The sequence below is a fragment of the Nicotiana attenuata genome, chromosome 11 (assembly GCF_001879085.1).
Source record: "Nicotiana attenuata strain UT chromosome 11, NIATTr2, whole genome shotgun sequence".
Taxonomy (NCBI): Eukaryota; Viridiplantae; Streptophyta; class Magnoliopsida; order Solanales; family Solanaceae; genus Nicotiana; species Nicotiana attenuata.
In genome coordinates this window covers 27462058-27481614 of record NC_031999.1, presented here as the reverse complement: position 1 = coordinate 27481614, position 19557 = coordinate 27462058, and positions in this window count along the sequence as shown.

Below are 19557 nucleotides of genomic sequence, written 5' to 3'. Positions count from 1 at the left end.
AGCACGAATATCAAAGCGTTGCTTGATTTCAAGACAATCATAAGCTTGTTTGGCGAGTGTTGTTTTGCCAATACCACCCGTACCAGTTATCGTGACAATTTCAAGAGCCTTTTCCTGTCCAGTCAGTCTTTGCTTGATTATGGCCAAGTCATCATCGAGGCCCAAGACGAAATCTTCTAGATTTTTATTGGCACTATTTCCAGATAAAGGATTAACCATAGAATCCCTAGTTTGGATTTGATTATCAGCATCACTTGTGTTAGAGTCAGAAACAATCTCCATCACTTCTGTCTTTCTTCTACCAATCTATTTTACATGCAACATCCGTAGACTAATGTAAAAAGAAGCAAATTAAAAAGGGCAACAAAATATTACTCCCTCCGTTCCAGTTTATATGAACCTATTTCCTTTTTTGGTGCGTTCCAAAAAGAATGAACCCTTTCTAAATATAGAAACAATTTAGCTTAAACTTACAATTCTACCCTTAATGAGAAGCTTTTATAACCACACAAACACTTTGGTTCCCTTTTTAACTTGTTTAGGACCACAAATTCCAAAAGTCTTCATTTTTTCTTAAACTCCGTGCCCAGTCAAACAGGTTCACATAAATTAAAACGGAGGGAGTAGTAAAGAGGAGTCGTTGCAAAACAGAGAAGAAGAAACAAGGGAACAGTTAAGAGAAGACTAGAATGCACCTAAAGAAGAGTCATAATACAATATATCTACTCTACCTTATTTTTTCTCTTTTAAAGTTAGATTCAATGCAGTGACTGCTCAGCTTGAATCATCATCTTACTATTTGAGAGTGCATGCATGTTTCTTTAAATTGCATTGCTTCTATAAGTGATGGTCCTTCTCTTTGCATCATTTGTTGCTTTAGAGGAACGAAACTATTTCTTTATAATAGTACTACCCACCATGAGCCTTTGTTTTCACAGATCTTTAATTCAACCACATCTTTCTGCTACATTAATGTCAACATTCAACTCATATCATCCCCTCCAAAGATTTGTACTCCAAGGTTCAATTCTGCCCCAGCTAACTTGTTCAGGAATCTTTTTTTGTCAACTAAATAAGCCATCAACTTTAGGATTGGTAAACCATGAAGCTAGCAGATGCATGTTCTACTACAGCTGACATGACAAGTAGCCAACAATTCACAAATCTTCAATATTTTCTTTAAAATAATAATTATTAAAGTATATTAGTTTCAGTACTAAAATATCATATAAAATGGGGAAAGTTGCAACTTCTTTTTTTGTCTTTACATTGACATATGAAAGATTTGTTTGCTCTGCCTTGTTAAAGTCATCTTTTAAGTGTTCTCGTATCTTTCTACAAAAATAAAAAATCCAGTGAAATCTCACAAGTCGGGTCTGGGGAGGGTACTGTACATGCAAACCTTACTCCTACGTTGTAAAGGTAGTAGTTCTCATATCTTTATTCTATTTTGTAAATTTTATATCATTTCTGCCCCCACCATAGCACCTTCCTCCTATGTTCTTGAATTCCAGTTTCTCTAATTTTAGCATCATCCACAATTTCTTCATATGAAAGTGTATCAGATACCTAAATGGCCCAATCTTACCACCTTCCCCCTCATACTCTTCTTCCTCCACCGCTTTTGCATTCACAAATTTCATTTTCATATTCCCGTGGTGTCCATTCCCATAATGAAACAGAAAAAAAAAAAAAAGGAATTTGCAAGATGCCAAATTGGATTTGGCAAATGGTGGGAGTCAGAATGACAATTTGCAATGCAAATTGAAACCAACCCTTCATTATGATTGGTCTAAAGGGTGGTGCTCTCACCTATATAAAGAGAGCTTCGGCTCTCATTTTGAACACACAGAAGCAACGAAGCTTCAAGCATTTCAGAGTTAGAAAAATAGTCTGTAAGGAAAAATAGAGAGTGAGCAATATTGTAGTGGGGTGGGAATTTCAATATAGGGTTATTTCTTTTGAGTCTGTAGTGGATCCCGGAGTATTTACTCGGGACTACGGAGTGTAAAATTCCTCATTATAGTGGATTACTTTGCTCCTCTCGAGCTCGTGATTTTTTCTCTTATTCAGAAAGATTTTCCACATTAAAATCTTTTGTGTACTTGTTGTTCTCTTTATTCTTGTTGATTACTGTCTTTTGGTACTACGTTATTGTTCTGCTGTTATTGCTGTGAATATTATTTCAATTGGGGGTTTATCCCCAACAACTAGTATCAATTGATGGGGGTCCAGCCCCAATAGAAAAAGAAAATAAAAAAGAGAAATCAGACACCAAATCTTGTTTTGGGCGGTGACAACTTACCTTTGAAGAGCAAGTTGGCAGATGCAATTTGCAATTGCAAATAATAGGCAAACCAATTCTGATTGGTTGAAGTTCTTAGCAGACACTCCTATAAATAGGAGCCTTTGGGTTCTCATTCGAAGACAAAGAAGAAGAAATCTCGTAAACAATGTGAGATAGGAAATAGTAGTACGTAGGGAAAAAAATAAAGTGTGAGCGGTGTTGTAGTGATGTATGAATCTCAATAGAGGTTTTTTTTTTGAGTGTGTAGTGGTTCTTGGAGTATTTACTCGGGTCTACGGAGCATAAAATTCCTCGTTATAGTGGATTACTTTGCTCCTCTCGGGCCCGTGAATTTTTTCCTTGTTCAGAAGGGCTTTTCAAGTTAAAATCTTTGTGTCCTTATTGTTCTTTCATTCTTGTTGATTATTGTATCTCGTTACTACAATATTGTTCTGTTGTTATTACCGTAAATATTATTTTCTGTGGGAGTTTATTCCCAATAATTGGTATCAGAGCACGGGTTCTGCTCGTTCACAGAAATATTGTTCACGGTCTGTAGTACTATACTCGGTGAAAAAATAAAATATTCGAAGTAAACTATGAGGTAGTAAAGTTCAACGGAGATAGTGGTTTCTCAACATGGCAAAGAAGGATGAGGGCTCTGCTCATCCAACAAGGATTACACAAGGTATTAGACAGTGATATCAAGAAACCTGATACCATGAAAGCTGAGGATTGGGCTGACTTGGATGAAAAGGCTGCTAGTGCAATCAGGTTGCACTTATCAGATGATGTAGTAAATAACATTATTGATGAAGATACTGCATGTAGCATTTGGACAAAGTTGGAAAGCCTATACATGTCCAAAACGATGACAAATAAATTGTACCTGAAGAAGCAACTATACGCCCTACATATGGGTGAAGGTACAAATTTTTTGTCACATTTAAATATGTTTAATGGACTAATCACGCAGCTTGCCAACCTCGAAGTAAAGATCAAGGAAGAGGATAAAGTCATCTTGCTCTTGAACTCATTGCCATCTTCGTACAATAATTTGGCAACAGCCATCCTGCACAGTAAAACCACTATTGAGTTGAAAGACGTCACATCGGCTCTTCTACTCAATGAGAAGATGAGAAAGAAGTCAGAAAATCAAGGACAGACTGTCATCACAAAAGGTAGAGGCAGGAGTTACCAAAAGAGTTCGAGCAACTATGATAGATCCGGAGGTCGTGGGAAGTCCAAGAACCGATCCAAATCAAAAGTCATAAATTGCTACAATTGCAATCAACCGGGTCACTCCAAAAGAGATTGCCCAAATCTAAGGAAGGGCAAAGGTGAAAGCAGTAGCCAGAAGAATGACGACAACACAACTGCCATGGTGCAAAATAATGTTAATGTTGTTCTCAATGAGGAAGAGGAATGCATGCACTTGGCAGGTCCAGAGTCGGAATGGATGGTTGACACAACGGCATCTTACCACGCCACATGGGTAAGAGAATTTTTTTGCAGATATGTAGCGGGTGATTTCAGCACTGTGAGAATGGGTAACACGAGTTACTCAAAGATTGGGAGGATCGGTGACATTTGTATCAAGACAAATGTCGGATGCACATTGGTTCTAAAGGACGTGCAGCATGTACTTGATTGAGGATGAACTTAATCTCGGGAACGAGATGAATACGAGAACTATTTTGCAAATCAAAAGTGGAGACTCACCAAGGGATCATTGGTGATTGCAAATGGAATTGCTCGTGGCACGTTGTACACGACAAATGCAGAAATATGCCGAGGTGAATTGAAAGTCGTACAAGATAAGATTTTTGCAGATTTGTGGCACCAAAAAATGAGGCATATGAGCGAGAAGGGATTGTAGATTCTTGTCAGGAAATCACTCATCTTTTTTGCCAAAGGTACAACGGTAAAACCTTGTGACTACTGTTTATTTGGTAAGCATCATAGAGTCTCATTTTAGATATCGTCTGAAAGAAAATTGAATACACTTGATTTGGTGTATTATGATGTTTGTGGTCCAATGAAAATTGAATCGATGGGCGATAACAAATATTTTGTTACTTTTATTGATGATGCTTCACGAAAATTGTGGGTTTATATCTTGAAAGTCAAAGTTCAGGTGTTTCAAGTTTTCCAAAAGTTTCATGCTATGGTAGAAACGGAGAGACAGGTCGAAAGCTAAAGCGTTTTCGAAGTGACAATGGAGGTGAGTACAGTTCAAGAGAATTTCAAGAGTATTGTTCGAGTCATGGGATCAGACATGAAAAGACAGTTCCTGGAACCCCACAACACAATGGTGTAGCTGAGAAAATGAATCGCACCATTGTTGAGAAGGTGAGAAGCATGCTCAGAATGGCTAAACTGCCTAAGCATTCTAGGGTGAAGCAGTTCAAACAGCATGTTACCTGATCAATAGGAGTCCATCAGTTCCATTAGAGTTTGACATCCCAGAGAGAGATTGGACTAACAAGGAGGTGTCCTACTCACATCTGAAGGTGTTCGGTTGTAGAGCTTTTGCACATGTACCAAAGGAGGAGAGAACAAAGCTGGATGATAAATATGTTCCTTGCATATTCATCGGATATGGAGATGAAGAGTTCGGATAGAGATTGTGGAATCTTGTATAAAAGAAGGTCATCAGAAGCAGAGATATAGTCTTCCGAGAAAGTGAAGTTGGAACTGCGGATGACCAGTCAGAGAAAGCCAAGAATGGTATAATCCCTAACCTTGTTACCATTCCTTCTACTTCTAACTATCTCAAAAGTACAGAAAGTATGACTGACGAGGTTGTCGAGCAGGGGGCAACCTGATGAGGTTATTGAGCGGGGGAGTAACTTGATGATGATGTCGAGCAAGTGGAGCACCCCACTCAGGGAGAACAACAACCTCAACCTCTAAGGAGATCAAAAAGGCCAAGGGTAGAATCATGCAATACCCTTCCACAAAGTATGTCCTCATCAGTGATGTGAGGGAGCCAGAAAGTCTTAAGGAGGTGCTGTCCCATTCAGAAAAGAACCAACAGATGAAAGCCATGCAAGAAGAGATGGAATCTCTACCGAAAAATAGCACGTACAAGCTGGTTGAATTTCCAAAAGGTAAAAGACCACTCAAATAGAAATGGGTCTTTAAACTCAAGAAAGATGGAAATGGCAAGTTGGTTAGATACAAAGCTCGATTGGTGGTAAAAGACTTTGAACACAAAGATTTTGATGAAATTTTTTCACATGTTGTCAAAATGACTTTTATTCAAATAATTTGAGCTTAGCAGCTAGCCTAGATCTTGAAGTGGAGCAGTTGGACGTGAAAACTACATTTCTTCGTGGAAATTTGGAAGAGGGGATTTATATGGAGCAGCGAGAAGGATTTGAAGTAGCTGGAAAGAAACACATGGTGTGCAAATTGAATAAGAGTCTTTATGGGTTGAAGCAGACACCAAGGCAGTAGACAAGAAGTTTGACTCACCTTCTTATTTTATATTCTCACTACTGTACTTATTTCCTTACGGTTGTGTTTAGAAATGGTAGAGACAAAAAAATTCTATAGAGCTTATGACTTGTACTACCGGGTTTTGAAAATTATAATTTGTTTAGAGTAATTTAATTAAAAGTTAATAAATATCAATGTTATTTCAGTTAATGTTAGGCTTACCTAGTTTAGAGACTAGGTGCCATCACGACTTCTTTGGAGGGATTTTTGGGTCGTGACAAGTTGGTATCAGAGCTCTAGGTTCATAGGTGCTACAAGTCATAAGCGAGTTTAGTAGAGTCTTGCGGATCGGTACGGAGACGTCTGTACTTATCTTCGAGAGGCTACAGAACTATTAGGATAACCTCACTTCTTTCATTCCTTATCGTGCGGCGTTTATTCAACTTGAATTATATAACTTATGTTGTTTTACATCCACTCGTGTATGAAATTACGCACTCGGTAATAACTATGCGCCAATGGTAAGTGATACCACAAAGGGGTTATAAGGGAGCCAGGATTGCTCAATCATTGTTACCACGTGTTGCCAAGATTGAAGATGCGGAAGTATTGAGAGATCACCCAGTGAATCATGTAGGGGTGCAATGGGCCCTGGCGTCTGGTTGACTTATATGAGCTGTGAAGGTTAACATTGTGGATTATCGGATGTTGTGACCTATGGCTTCGTGCCAAGTGAGGGGAGTCCACTATCAACGATCAAATTGCGGGGTCATGTGTTATGTCAATTTTGGCCTGAGATGTATTTATGTGGTATTGAAAGATTTTCCAAAACTTGTACATGATTAAGAGCTGAGATTTGAATGGGATTATGATGAGACTTGAGATATTCCCGCATCCTTAATAATTTTACATTTCAGTATCAACGGGGTCATGGAAACATATTCAGTATACTCGTAGTGCTTAAGTTAATCACAACACTCGCGTGGGGCAGTCATCTTTTAATGTACCAGTGGCATGGGATTCCTACAATGGTTATCCTAGTTATCCGGCACAGGCTCAGTAAGAGAAGTTGGACCGCAGATTGGTTGTTATGAATATGATGATACTAGGAACATCATGAGAAATTGTCCCAGACATGGGAGAAATCTTTTCCATCAGAGCACACGTGCCACGTACTCCATTACAGTTACTACTTTACATACACTACCAACTAGGGGTGGAGGAAAAGCTGGTAGATGGCGCCTAAGAGGTGGAGGCCTGACCCATTGATATATTTGCTATGGTATAGCTGAGGTCGCTACACCAGATGGTGTCGTTACAAGTACGATCTCGAGTTATTATAAAGGATCAATTTCCTTAACTTGATTCGGTTATGAGTATCGAGGCAAGTCCTCCTAATATGCTCTACTCATGAGTGGGCTTCGTAATCTTAAATTTACTTATGTGAATACTCCTGTTGGGAGATTATATGGAGATAACTATGTCTATCATTATGTGTTGGTCACAAAAAAAAATAGTTGTGAGCCCAAAAGTGACTTTTGTTAATCATTTTGGTGAGTTTGATGTAATTTCTAAATAATTAATTTCAATTGTGAATTATATGCCCTACCGGTATGAGGGTTCATTATATGTGTGATTTTGTTTGACGGAAATTAGTTGAAAGAAGGAAGAAAGGAAATGAAAAATTTTAGTTGGCATAATGTGCAAAATACTTGTGATTCAGAGCTGAGGACGAGATCCTCACATTTTTATATGATATGAAATATTTAAACCAGCTACAAGCTGCGGTGGATGTTATATAAGGACGAGGTCCTTGTGGTGAAAAATTTATGTGTTTAAAATTCTCCCTTGTGAAATTAGAAATTTGTACTATAGTACTTATAGGGATTCATGCCTATGAGGCTTATTTGAAAAAATTTCCCATATGAATATCTCTGGGCATAATTTGCTAAATTTGTATTTTAACTATTGAGTTTAGCCTACAAGGTGAGTGCCCGGGTGGCGTTAATTTGGGTAAGTAATTATGAGGTCTTCATGCTACGTTGTTAGTAAAGTGAAAGCTTGAAACAAGAATTTATTAACATGAAGTTAATTGGCAATTTTGTAATCGATTATGTACCACTATTAAAACCAGAGATGTGGTTAAGGTCATACATATGATGTGTTTCATGTCGAAATATCTTTATGATAGTGTCACGCTTGTGATGCGGAGATTGGTGTTATTGATAAATACATTATGGTGATTTGTTGAGTTGTGGATGTGTTATTAGGAGTTGTTTTGGTGTTACTCTGGCAGGTGGATAGACACAATTACAGGGGAGACTCCGCCGAAATTTCTGAAAAATTTGGGAGTTAGAAAAAAAATTGGGATATTTAGATGTGCAAAGAAAGAGATAAGTTACGTTATGTGTTTGGAGACGGACTCTACTTCTCATTTAAGGACGAATGACTCTAAGTGGGGGAGAATGTAATACCCTATATTTGATGGGTGCGTAGGTACGAGTTGCTATAGCCAGTCGAGACTAATATCGTGTGTTGACATGAAAATCGGACCTTTCTAGAAATGATTTGAGTGTAAGAAATTTGGTCTTAAAGTTTACAAATATGGATAAAGGAAATGATCTCAATTCAAATGTTATTGTCGGACTTATATCGAATGCGGTAATATGGGATCAACCGCGAGTATACGTGTAAAAGTAAAATCATCAATTTGGAAGCCTCAGAATAATTCTTAGTACGTTCGAGGACGAACGTTTGTTTTAGAGGTGGAGAATGTGATGACCCAAAATATCATCTTTAAATTAAATAATCATCTCGATGTTTTATGACCTTGAAAAGCGCCATCAATAATTCCTTGACTTGCGTGCGCAATCCGTATAATTTTCTGGAAGGTTTTTGTATGAAAAATGGATTAAATTATGAATTAGAGCTTTAAAACTCAACTAAGTTGACTTCGGTCAACATTTTGAGCAAACGAACCCGGATCCAAGTTTTGACCATTCCAGTAGTTCCATATCGTGATTTTGGACTTAGGAGCATGTTCGGATTTGGATTTGGAAGTCCGAAGAACAATTCGGCGCATTTTGGCGAAAGTTGGAAAATAGAAGATTTTTGGAAAAGTTTGACCGAGAGTTGACTTTTTGATATCGGGGTCGGAATCCGATTCTGAAAATTGGAACAGCTCCATTATGTCATTTATGACTTGTGTGCAAGATTTGAAGTCATTCCGGATTGATTTGATATGTTTCGGCGCAAAAATATTGAAGTTGGAAGATTTGAAAACACATCATTCAATTCGATGTGCGATTCGTAATGTCGGTGTTGTTTGACATGGTTTGAAGCCTTGATTAAGTTCGTATTGTATTTTGGGACATGCTGGTATAATTGGTTAAGGTTCCGAGGGCCTCGGGTGGATTTCGAAAGGTTAACGGAATGGAAATCGGACAAAAAGGGCTGCTGGAATTTTCTGCTGCAGAAGCTGTCTTGGACAGCAACTGTGCAATCGTGGAGCCTATTTCGGAAGCTTATATCTCAATATACATAAGGAATCTGTACATTTACAAAACATGAAAGTTGTAGCCCTTGCATCCTAGTTTCCAGAAAGCTAAACCATTAATTATTGTGATATTTGTACAGAAAGTTATGAGCGATTGAATAAGGGTTGGTAAAGCTGTTTTGGAATTCTTCCAAAAATGTTTGATGCGAGGAGGCTACTTTGGAAGCTTATATTTCGAAATCTATAAGGAATCTGAAAATATGCAAAACATGAATGTTGTAGCCCTTGCATTCTAGTTGTCAGAACATTAAACCGTTCAGCAATTGAACATTTGTACAGAAAGTTATGATCAACTGAATAAGGCTGGTAAAGCTGTTTCTAGTATACTTTTAGTGACGACTTTTAGTGACGAAAATGGCTTTAGTGACGGATGGGCAGAAACATTTAATCACAAAAATTAGTCACTTTGCCATTTCGTTTTGGAATTTTTGGAGCTCGGTTCTTGGGCGATTTTCACGTGAAAACATTGGGGTAAGTGTTCCTTATCATATATTGATTATATTTCATGATTGCATACTTATTTACATCATGAATCCATGAATTTATGGAAGAAAAATCAGATTTTTAGCCAAATTTTCCAAAAACGAAAATTTAAGATTTGAAAGTCAATCCGATATCGGAATTTTGTTATTTTGGTATGGTTGGACTCGTGGCTGAATGTTTTGTCGGATTTTATGAGTTTCGTCGGATTCCGAGACGTGGGCCCCACAGGCGATTTTGAGTGAAATTTTGGATTTTTAATGGAAAATGTAGAAATTCATATGGAATTAATTCCTATAATTTTTATTGACTAAATCGAATTATTTATGACTAGATTTGAGAATTTCGAGCACGAATTCGCGAGGCAAAGGCTTGTTGGAATTTTGAATTGGTTGCAAAGCGAGGTAAGTGTTTGGTCTAACCTTAGCTTGAGGGATTAGGAGTTGTGTCTTATTTGTTACATGTTAATTGTGGAGTACGACGTATAGGCATGGTGACGAGTATCTATACGTTGGTGTCAAGCATGCCCGTGAGTCTTGTATTATAATTGTTATGACTCCGTTGTGGTTTATTGCGCTTCATATGTTATTATTGTTTTGATATTATTGTTCCCTTGCCGGGATATTATAGAAATATTATTGTTCCCTTGTCGGAATATTATTGAAATATTATTGTTCCCTTGCCGGGATGTTATTGTTTTGATATTATTGTTCCCTTGCCAGGATATTATTGAAATATTATTGTTCCCTTGCCGGGATATTATTGAAATATTATCGTTCCCTTGCCGGGATGTTATTGTTTTGATATTATTGTTCCCTTGCCAGGATACTATTGAAATATTCGGGATGTTGTTATATTGCTCTTGTTCCCTTGCCGGGATTCTTTGTGATTTTTGTTGGTTTGAAATGGGAGCGGGTGGTACGTCTACCACAAGATAATTGAAATGGGAGCGGGTGGTACGCCTACCACAAGATAATTGAAATGGGAGCGGGTGGTATGCCTACCACAAGATAAATGAAATGGGAGCGGGTGGTACGCCTACCACGAGATATAATAAAATGGGAGCGGGTGGTACGCCTACCACGAGATACATGAAATGGGAGCGGGTGGCACGCCTGCCACGAGATACAGGAAATGGGATCGGGTTGCACGCCTGCAACAAGAGGTGAAAAGAAAGTGAAATCTGCCTTTGTTTTCCTTATTCTTGTTAGTGGTTGGATTTTATTTCCTTTATAATTCTCTTGATATTCTGTTTTTACCTTTTATCCTCCGAAGCATGTTTTCTCTCTCCTATTTTTACTTGTTATTAACAATTTAAGTGTATTAACTGTTTAAATCCCTTTACTGTTGTGATCCTTTGTGTTGGAATCCATAGTGTTTATAATGCCTCGCCTTATTTTTTTTATATATGTTCAATACTCCAAATTTCAACAATTTTTACATTTTTAACTCAATTGATTTCTCAACTAAACTTTCCTTAAACCGTTTGAGGTTGTACTTTACTTAAAAAGGAATTTCTACTATGTTTTGATTTATTGATTTCTCGTATTAAAGGTAATGATTCATTCGGTATTGTACTTTAATTGAAAAGGGTATTTTCTTTCTCAAATGATTTCAAAAAAATAACTCCAACTTTTCTTGTTGATTTCCTAATTGGGTTGGAAGCTGTACTCGACTTTATGTTAAGTGAATGAGACTCCTTGAACATTCTTAATTGTATTGGGTTGTGGAACTTATGAACTGAGTAACATGAGAATATTGTTGTGCAATGTGAGACAGAAATATGTGGGCACAAGGTGCCGGGGAAGATATTATGATTTTATTTAATGGCACGTGAGTTGTCCGTGCGGTTGTGATACAAATATGGTCACGAGGTGCCGTGAAAATATGAAATTGGGTTGAGACCTATATTGTTTATGATTATGAAATGAGGTGTCACAAGGTGACCTTTACTCGAAAGAATTATATTCGAAAGATGCTTACTTAGAAGGTACTTATTTGGAGGAAATATATTCGAAATATATTTATTGAAAAGCATATTCTCTTAGAGATTATTACTTGAAGGATTTATAGGCGAAAGATTTATATTTGAAGGACTCGCTTAATTGATTGCACTTGTATTTATTATTTGTTGAGAAGCATTTATGTTATTCTTGTTGCATGCTATTCATATCACTGGTTGATCATTGTGGCCACCATCGTTATCTGCTTCCTATTATTTTATACGCTATATTGCACAAGTTTATTTGGTATCCTGGTCCTAGCCTCGTCACTACCTCGTCGGGGTTAGGCTAGGCACTTACCAGCACATGGGGTCGGTTGTGCTGATACTACACTCTGCACTCTTTTGTGCAGATCTAGGTATTGTTCGCTAGTAGCTGTGCGGATTCTTGTCAAGGAGACTCAAGGTTGCCCTGTTGCTGCGTTCGCAGGCTACGGAGTCACCTTCTTATTTTATATTCTCACTACTGTACTTATTTCCTTACGGTTGTGTTTAGAAATGGTAGAGACAAAAAAACTCTATAGAGCTTATGACTTGTACTACCGGGTTTTGAAAATTATAATTTGTTTAGAGTAATTTAATTAAAAGTTAATAAATATCAATGTTATTTCAGTTAATGTTAGGCTTACCTAGTTTAGAGACTAGGTGCCATCACGACTTCTTTGGAGGGATTTTTGGGTCGTGACAAGTTGGTATCAGAGCTCTAGGTTCATAGGTGCTACAAGTTATAAGCGAGTTTAGTAGAGTCTTGCGGATCGGTACGGAGACGTCTGTACTTATCTTCGAGAGGCTACAGAACTATTAGGAAATTCCCCTTCTTTCATTCATTATCATGCGATATTGATTCAGCTCGAAGTATATAACTTTTGTTTCTTTACATCCACTCGTGTATGAAATTGCACACTCGTTAATTACTATGTGCCTATGGTTTGTGTTACTAACGAGGGGTTATAAGGGAGCCAGGGTTGCTCAATCATTGTTACCACATGTTACCAAGATTGAAGATGCGGATGTATTGAGAGATCATTCAGTTGTGCACATGGAGGTGCAACAGTTTCTGATATGTGGTTGATAAGTATGATCTTAAGAAGGTTTAATTGGTTGCCTAATCATGACAGGTGGATGTAGATCTAAAAATAGTTGGTCGTATTAGAGACTATGTGTTTCGTATGGGATTTCTATTTGGCGAATAATATTTACTAGTAAGCCGAGAAACTGGAGGAAGTGAGTTACTATCAGGAGGATGACAAGTGCCAAGTAAATGGCATGAGGTGTCTCATGACTGGTATCGTACGAGCGGTGAAGGTTAGTATTGTGGATCGTCGGGAATGTGTCTTATGATTTCGCACCAAGTGAGGGAAGTCCACTATCAACGATCAAATTGCGGGGTCATGTGTTATACCAATTTTGGCCTGAGATGTATTTATGTGGTATTGAAAGATTTTCCAAAACTTGTATATGATCAAGAGCTGAGATTTGAACGGGATGATGATGAGACTTGGGATATTCCCGTATCCTTAATAATTCTACATTTCAGCATCAGCGGGGTCATGAAAACATATTCAGTATACTCATAGTGCTTAAGTTAATCACAACACTCGCGTGGGGCAGTCATCTTTTTTAATGTACCATTGGCATGGAATTTCCTACAATGGCTAATTAAGTTATCCGGTACAGACTCAATGAGCAGTCGAACTGTGGATGGGTTGTTATGAAAATGGTGATACTAGGAACATCCTGAGAAATTGTCATAGACTTGGGAGAAATCTGTTCCATCAGAGCACACATGCCACGTACTCCATTAAAGTTACTACTCTACTTACACTACCAATTAGGAGTGGAGAAAAACGGGTAGATGGCGCCTAAGAGGTGGAGGCCCGACCCATTGATATATTTGCTATGGTATAGCTGAGGTCGCTACACCAGATGGTGTCGTTACAAGTACGATCTCGAGTTATTATAAAGTAACAATTTCCGTAACTTGATTCGGTTCTGAGTATCGAGGCAAGTCGTCCTAATATGCTCCAATCATGAGTGAGCTTCGTAATCTTAAATTAACTTATATGAATACTCCTGTTGGGAGATTATATAGAGATAACTATGTCTATCATTATGTGTTAGTCACTAAAAATAGTTGTGATGTGGATTTTGATGTGATTTCAGGAAAATTGATTTAAATTGCGAATTTTATTCCCTATCGGTGCGAAGGTTCATTATATGTTGTGATTTTGTTTGACGGAATTTATTCAGTAGAAAAGGGAAGGAAATGGAAAATTTCAATTGGCACAATGTGCATATTACTTGTGGTACGGAGTTGAGGACGAGATCCTCGTATTTTTATATGATGTGAGATATTTAAACCAGCTACAAGCTGCGGTGGATGTTATATAAGGACGAGGTCCTTGTGGTGAAAAATTTATGTGTTTAAAATTCTCCCTTGTGAAATTAGAAGTTTGTACTATAGTACTTATAGGGATTCATGCCTATGAGGCTTATTTGAAAAAATTTCCCATATGAATATCTCTGGGCATAATTTGCTAAATTTGTATTTTAACTATTGAGTTTAGCCTACAAGGTGAGTGCCCGGGTGGCGTTAATTTGGGTAAGTAATTATGAGGTCTTCATGCTACGTTGTTAGTAAAGTGAAAGCTTGAAACAAGAATTTATTAACATGAAGTTAATTGGCAATTTTGTAATCGATTATGTACCACTATTAAAACCAGAGATGTGGTTAAGGTCATACATATGATGTGTTTCATGTCGAAATATCTTTATGATAGTGTCACGCTTGTGATGCGGAGATTGGTGTTATTGATAAATACATTATGGTGATTTGTTGAGTTGTGGATGTGTTATTAGGAGTTGTTTTGGTGTTACTCTGGCAGGTGGATAGGCACAATTACAGGGGAGACTCTGCCGAAATTTCACTCAAAATCGCTCGTGGGGCCCACGTCTCGGAATCCGACGAAACTCATAAAATCCGACAACACATTCAGCCACGAGTCCAACCATACCAAAATACTAAATTCCGATATCGGATTGGCTTTCAAATCTTAAATTTTCGATTTTGGAAAATTTGGCTAAAAATCTGATTTTTCTTCCATAAATTCATGGATTCATTACGTAAATGCGTATGCAATCATGAAATATAATCAATATATGATAAGGAACACTTACCCCAATGTTTTCACGTGAAAATCGCCCAAGAACCGAGCTCCAAAAATTCCAAAACGAAATGGCAAAGTGACTTATTTTTGTGATTAAATGTTTCTGCCCATCCGTCACTAAAGCCATTTTCGTCACTAAAAGTTGTCACTAAAAGTATACTAGAAACAGCTTTACCAGCCCTTATTCAGTTGATCATAACTTTCTATATAAATGTTCAATTGCTGAACGGTTTAATGTTCTGACAACTAGAATGCAAGGGCTACAACATTCGTGTTTTGCATATTTTAAGATTCCTTATAGATTTTTAGATATAAGCTTCCAAAGTAGCCTCCTCGCATCAAACATTTCTGGAAAACTTCAAAACAGCTTTACCAACCCTTATTCAATCGCTCATAACTTTCTGTACAAATATCACAATAATTAATGGTTTAGCTTTCTGGAAACTAGGATGCAAGGGATACAACTTTCATGTTTTGTAAATGTACAGATTCCTTATGTATATTGAGATATAAGCTTCCGAAATAGGCTCCACGATTGCACAGTTGCTGTCCAAGACAGCTTCTGCAGCAGAAAATTCCAGCAGCCCTTTTTGTCCGATTTCCATTCTGTTAACCTTTCGAAATCCACCCGAGGCCCTCGGAACCTTAATCAATTATACCAGCATGTCCCAAAATACAATACGAACTTAATCAAGGCTTCAAACCACGTCAAACAACACCGACATTACGAATCGCACATCGAATTGAATGATGTGTTTTCAAATCTTCCAACTTCAATATTTTTGCGCCGAAACATATCAAATCAATCCGGAATGACTTCAAATCTTGCACACAAGTCATAAATGACATAATGGAGCTGTTCCAATTTTTAGAATCGGATTCCGACCCCGATATCAAAAAGTCAACTCTCGGTCAAACTTTTCCAAAAATCTTCTATTTTCCAACTTTCGCCAAAATGCGCCGAATTGTTCTTCGGACTTCTAAATCCAAATTCGAACATGCTCCTAAGTCCAAAATCACGATATGGAACTACCGGAATGGTCAAAACTTGGATCCGGGTTCGTTTGCTCAAAATGTTGACCGAAGTCAACTTAGTTGAGTTTTAAAGCTCTAATTCATAATTTAATCCATTTTTCATACAAAAACCTTCCAGAAAATTATACGGATTGCGCACGTAAGTCAAGGAATTATTGATGGCGCTTTTCAAGGTCTTAAAACACCGAGATGATTATTTAATTTAAAGATGATATTTTGGGTCATCACAGGGTCCAGCCCCAAAAATAAAAGAAATAGAAAAAGAAAATAAAAAAGAGAAATCAGACACCAAAACTTGTTTTGGCCAAATCGTGTTTTGGGCGGTGACAACTTGCCTTTGAAGAGCAAGTTGGCAGATGCAATTTGCAATTGCAAATTGTAGGTAAACCAATTCTAGTTGGTTGAAGTTCGTAGCAGACACTCCTATAAATAGGAGCCTTTGGTTTCTCATTCGAACACACAAAAAAAGAAATCTCATAGACAATGTGAGATAGGAAATAGTCTGTGGGAGAAAAATAGAGAGTGAGCGGTAATAAGGTGCGAATCTCAATAGAGAGTTTTTTCTTTTGAGTGTGTAGTGGTTCTTGGAGTATTTACTCGGCACTACAGAATATAAAATTTCTCATTATAGTGGATTATTTTGCTCCTCTCGGATCGTGGTTTTCTTCCTTATTCAGAAGGGTTTTCCACGTTAAAATATTTGTGTCCTTGTTGTTCTTTATTCTTGTTGATTACCGTATCTCGGTACTACAATATTGTTCCGCTGTTATTACCATAAATATTATTTTTTGTGGGGGGGTTTATTCCCAATAATTCTATCTTCTTAGGTCAATGTTTATCCCCGTGTTTTGTATTATCTAGGTGCATTTTTTTTTTTTTTTTGCAAGATGACCAAGTTCAAAGTGTGAGATAGTATATTCAGAAGGGGCCATAATGATTGCTTTGTGATGTTATGTATGATAGGAGTCTCTCGTAATCTAATGTGCTTAATACTTATCTACATCTTCCATACTCTTTGAGGTCGTTTGGTAGCTAGTTAGAAGAAAGGTTATTCATGTATAAGGGGTAACATAACTTATACCATGTTTGGTAGGCAATAGTTATTTTGTATAAAATTCTGCATAACTAATACCATGTTTGGTTGACATTTTTCAATTATGCATAAATAATACATGTATAAGTTATGAGTCAATCTGTGTATTATTTTATGCGGGGTAGAAGATGGAATAACTAATACATGTATTAGTAATACATGGATAAAATACTGAAATGACAAATTTACCCCTATCACTTTACACATAAGGCTTCCTTATTTCTCTGCCAACCCGTCAACAGGTTTCACTTGCTTTCACTTGCCAACTATATACCTTGTCTTCTCTCATTTTTAAAGAACAAACTAGCAAAAGCAAACTGGAGAAGCCACTAGAAAATGGAAATACCAAAACTAAGAAGTGAAAATCAAATATGTCTAAACTTCACATAGTTCAGTAGTATGACGAAGAAGTGAAAGTAACACCCAAAGTTCCTAACTAAATTGTTTCCTACATAAATGGAAAGAGAGAAAAAACAATGCAAAAGAAGGCCAGGGGTATAGTTGTAAACAAGCATTTTACTTTAAAATTTATATAATGTATATCAATTTCTAATACAACAAACCAAATATTCAAAAAAATAATCTCTGCATAACTAATACCTGCATAACTAATCCCTGCATTACTTATCCCTGCATAACTTATCCCTGCATAACTAATACATGTATAACTAATACCTGCATAACTCTAACCGGCAACCAAACGACCCCTATGTCTTATAACATTTTATCTAGGGCGGCCCAATGAATTAAGAACAGAAACAATTCTTGACTTAGATCTGCACTCCTTGGCTATACACCAAGTGAATTTGACACCGCAGGAGGAAGGTCGTCCAATTTTTTAGGATAGATAAAATATCAAAATTCACCAAGCTATTGAAGAGACAACTAAGTAAATAAATGTGCTCGACACAACTTAAACTTTTACATAAGATAGTCATACTTCGATATGGTATTAAAGTAGGTAGAGGTCCTACGTCAAATCTCACCGCCACCCAAAGGCAAAAACTATTTTCACATGTTTGACCTATGAAAAAAGAATCAGGTTCACACATAAGGGAGCGTTACATAAAATAAATGTGCCTCTAGAACATGTATGTCTTAAAATCTGGCCATTAGTCTAAGAACCTATCAACTATTCTTAGTAGTTAAGTTGCTCCGATAACGGTGCGAGTGTCCGACACGGGTGCGGATTTAGAGGTCGGATCCTTCGAAATATAAATTTCAAGATTCGAGGATATGGATCCTAGTACAGATACGGGTGCGGGGATCGGGCTAAAATTTTAAAAAAATAAAAATATCTCTAAATTATGAGAAATTTTGTGGAATACTTACGTATAGATTGTAAAGTGTGGATTTCTTTTTTATTCTCAAGGTGTAGATAAGTATTGATTTCCTAGATAAGGTATGTTATTTTTTTCAAATTTACCCTAATTTTGGTTCTGATTTCGAGAACCAAATTGCATCTTACCTCGAATTTTTCCGTCCGTCGTGGTCAAAATAGCCAAAATTATTTGACCAGATCTGGTACGGATCTCATACCTACACTCATACTAGTATCGTGTCGATACGGGTGCGACACCTAAACTGCCGTGTCAAAGCATCTTAGCTTAGCAGTTGCTCTCTCAACCGAAAACTATAATCTACCAGACAAAGGGAAAGTTAGAGACTAAATTTACCAATTTAATTGAATACAATAAAATTTAACAATACATGTGTAGACAATAAATTTGCGTCGAGAAAATAAAATCAAGACCGAAAATATTGCAACAATCGTAGTATTTGATTTCAAATAATATGAGTGTACAATCTCTATGAATCATCTGATTCTTCTTTTCAATAGTAAATAAATTCAAGGGCCTTTGAGCTTGATCTTGAATCTATATTTGTTTCCACGAATGATGATCTTGTTCTTGAGCTTGAGCTTGATTGCTTCAACTTGACCTTGATTCATTCTTCGTTCTTGAGCGATTTCTTGAACTTCAACTTGATTACTTGAAGCTTGAAACTTGTAGGTGTTTGATACACGAGCTCTCTCTTGCTTCTTGTTATAACTTCTGGTGTCTTTTTGAGTTATAAAAACCCCTATTTATAGTTGTGGAAGGGGGGAGATGTGATAAGAACAGACTCTTTCCGACCAATCAAATTGAAGTGTGACATGGCCGCATTTGATTGGCCAGAACATGTCACTTGCACATTTGGGCATGCCTTGTCATTTTGACACGTGGCATGGTCCTATTGGCTCTTCCGCTTGACTTGGCGCGCCACGTCATTTGACACGTGGCACCAAATTGGGCCTCTAGGGAGATGACATCTTGGGCTTAATGAAGTGGGCTCATCACTTTAGCCCAATTAAATGGGCTAGCCCAATGGATTAAGACTTATTTATTTAATCCATATATATTGGACTTATATAATCAATTCAATTATATTAGCCCATATATTTATTTGGACCAATATATCTTGAATTTAAAATAAGTCCAAATTAATCTATGA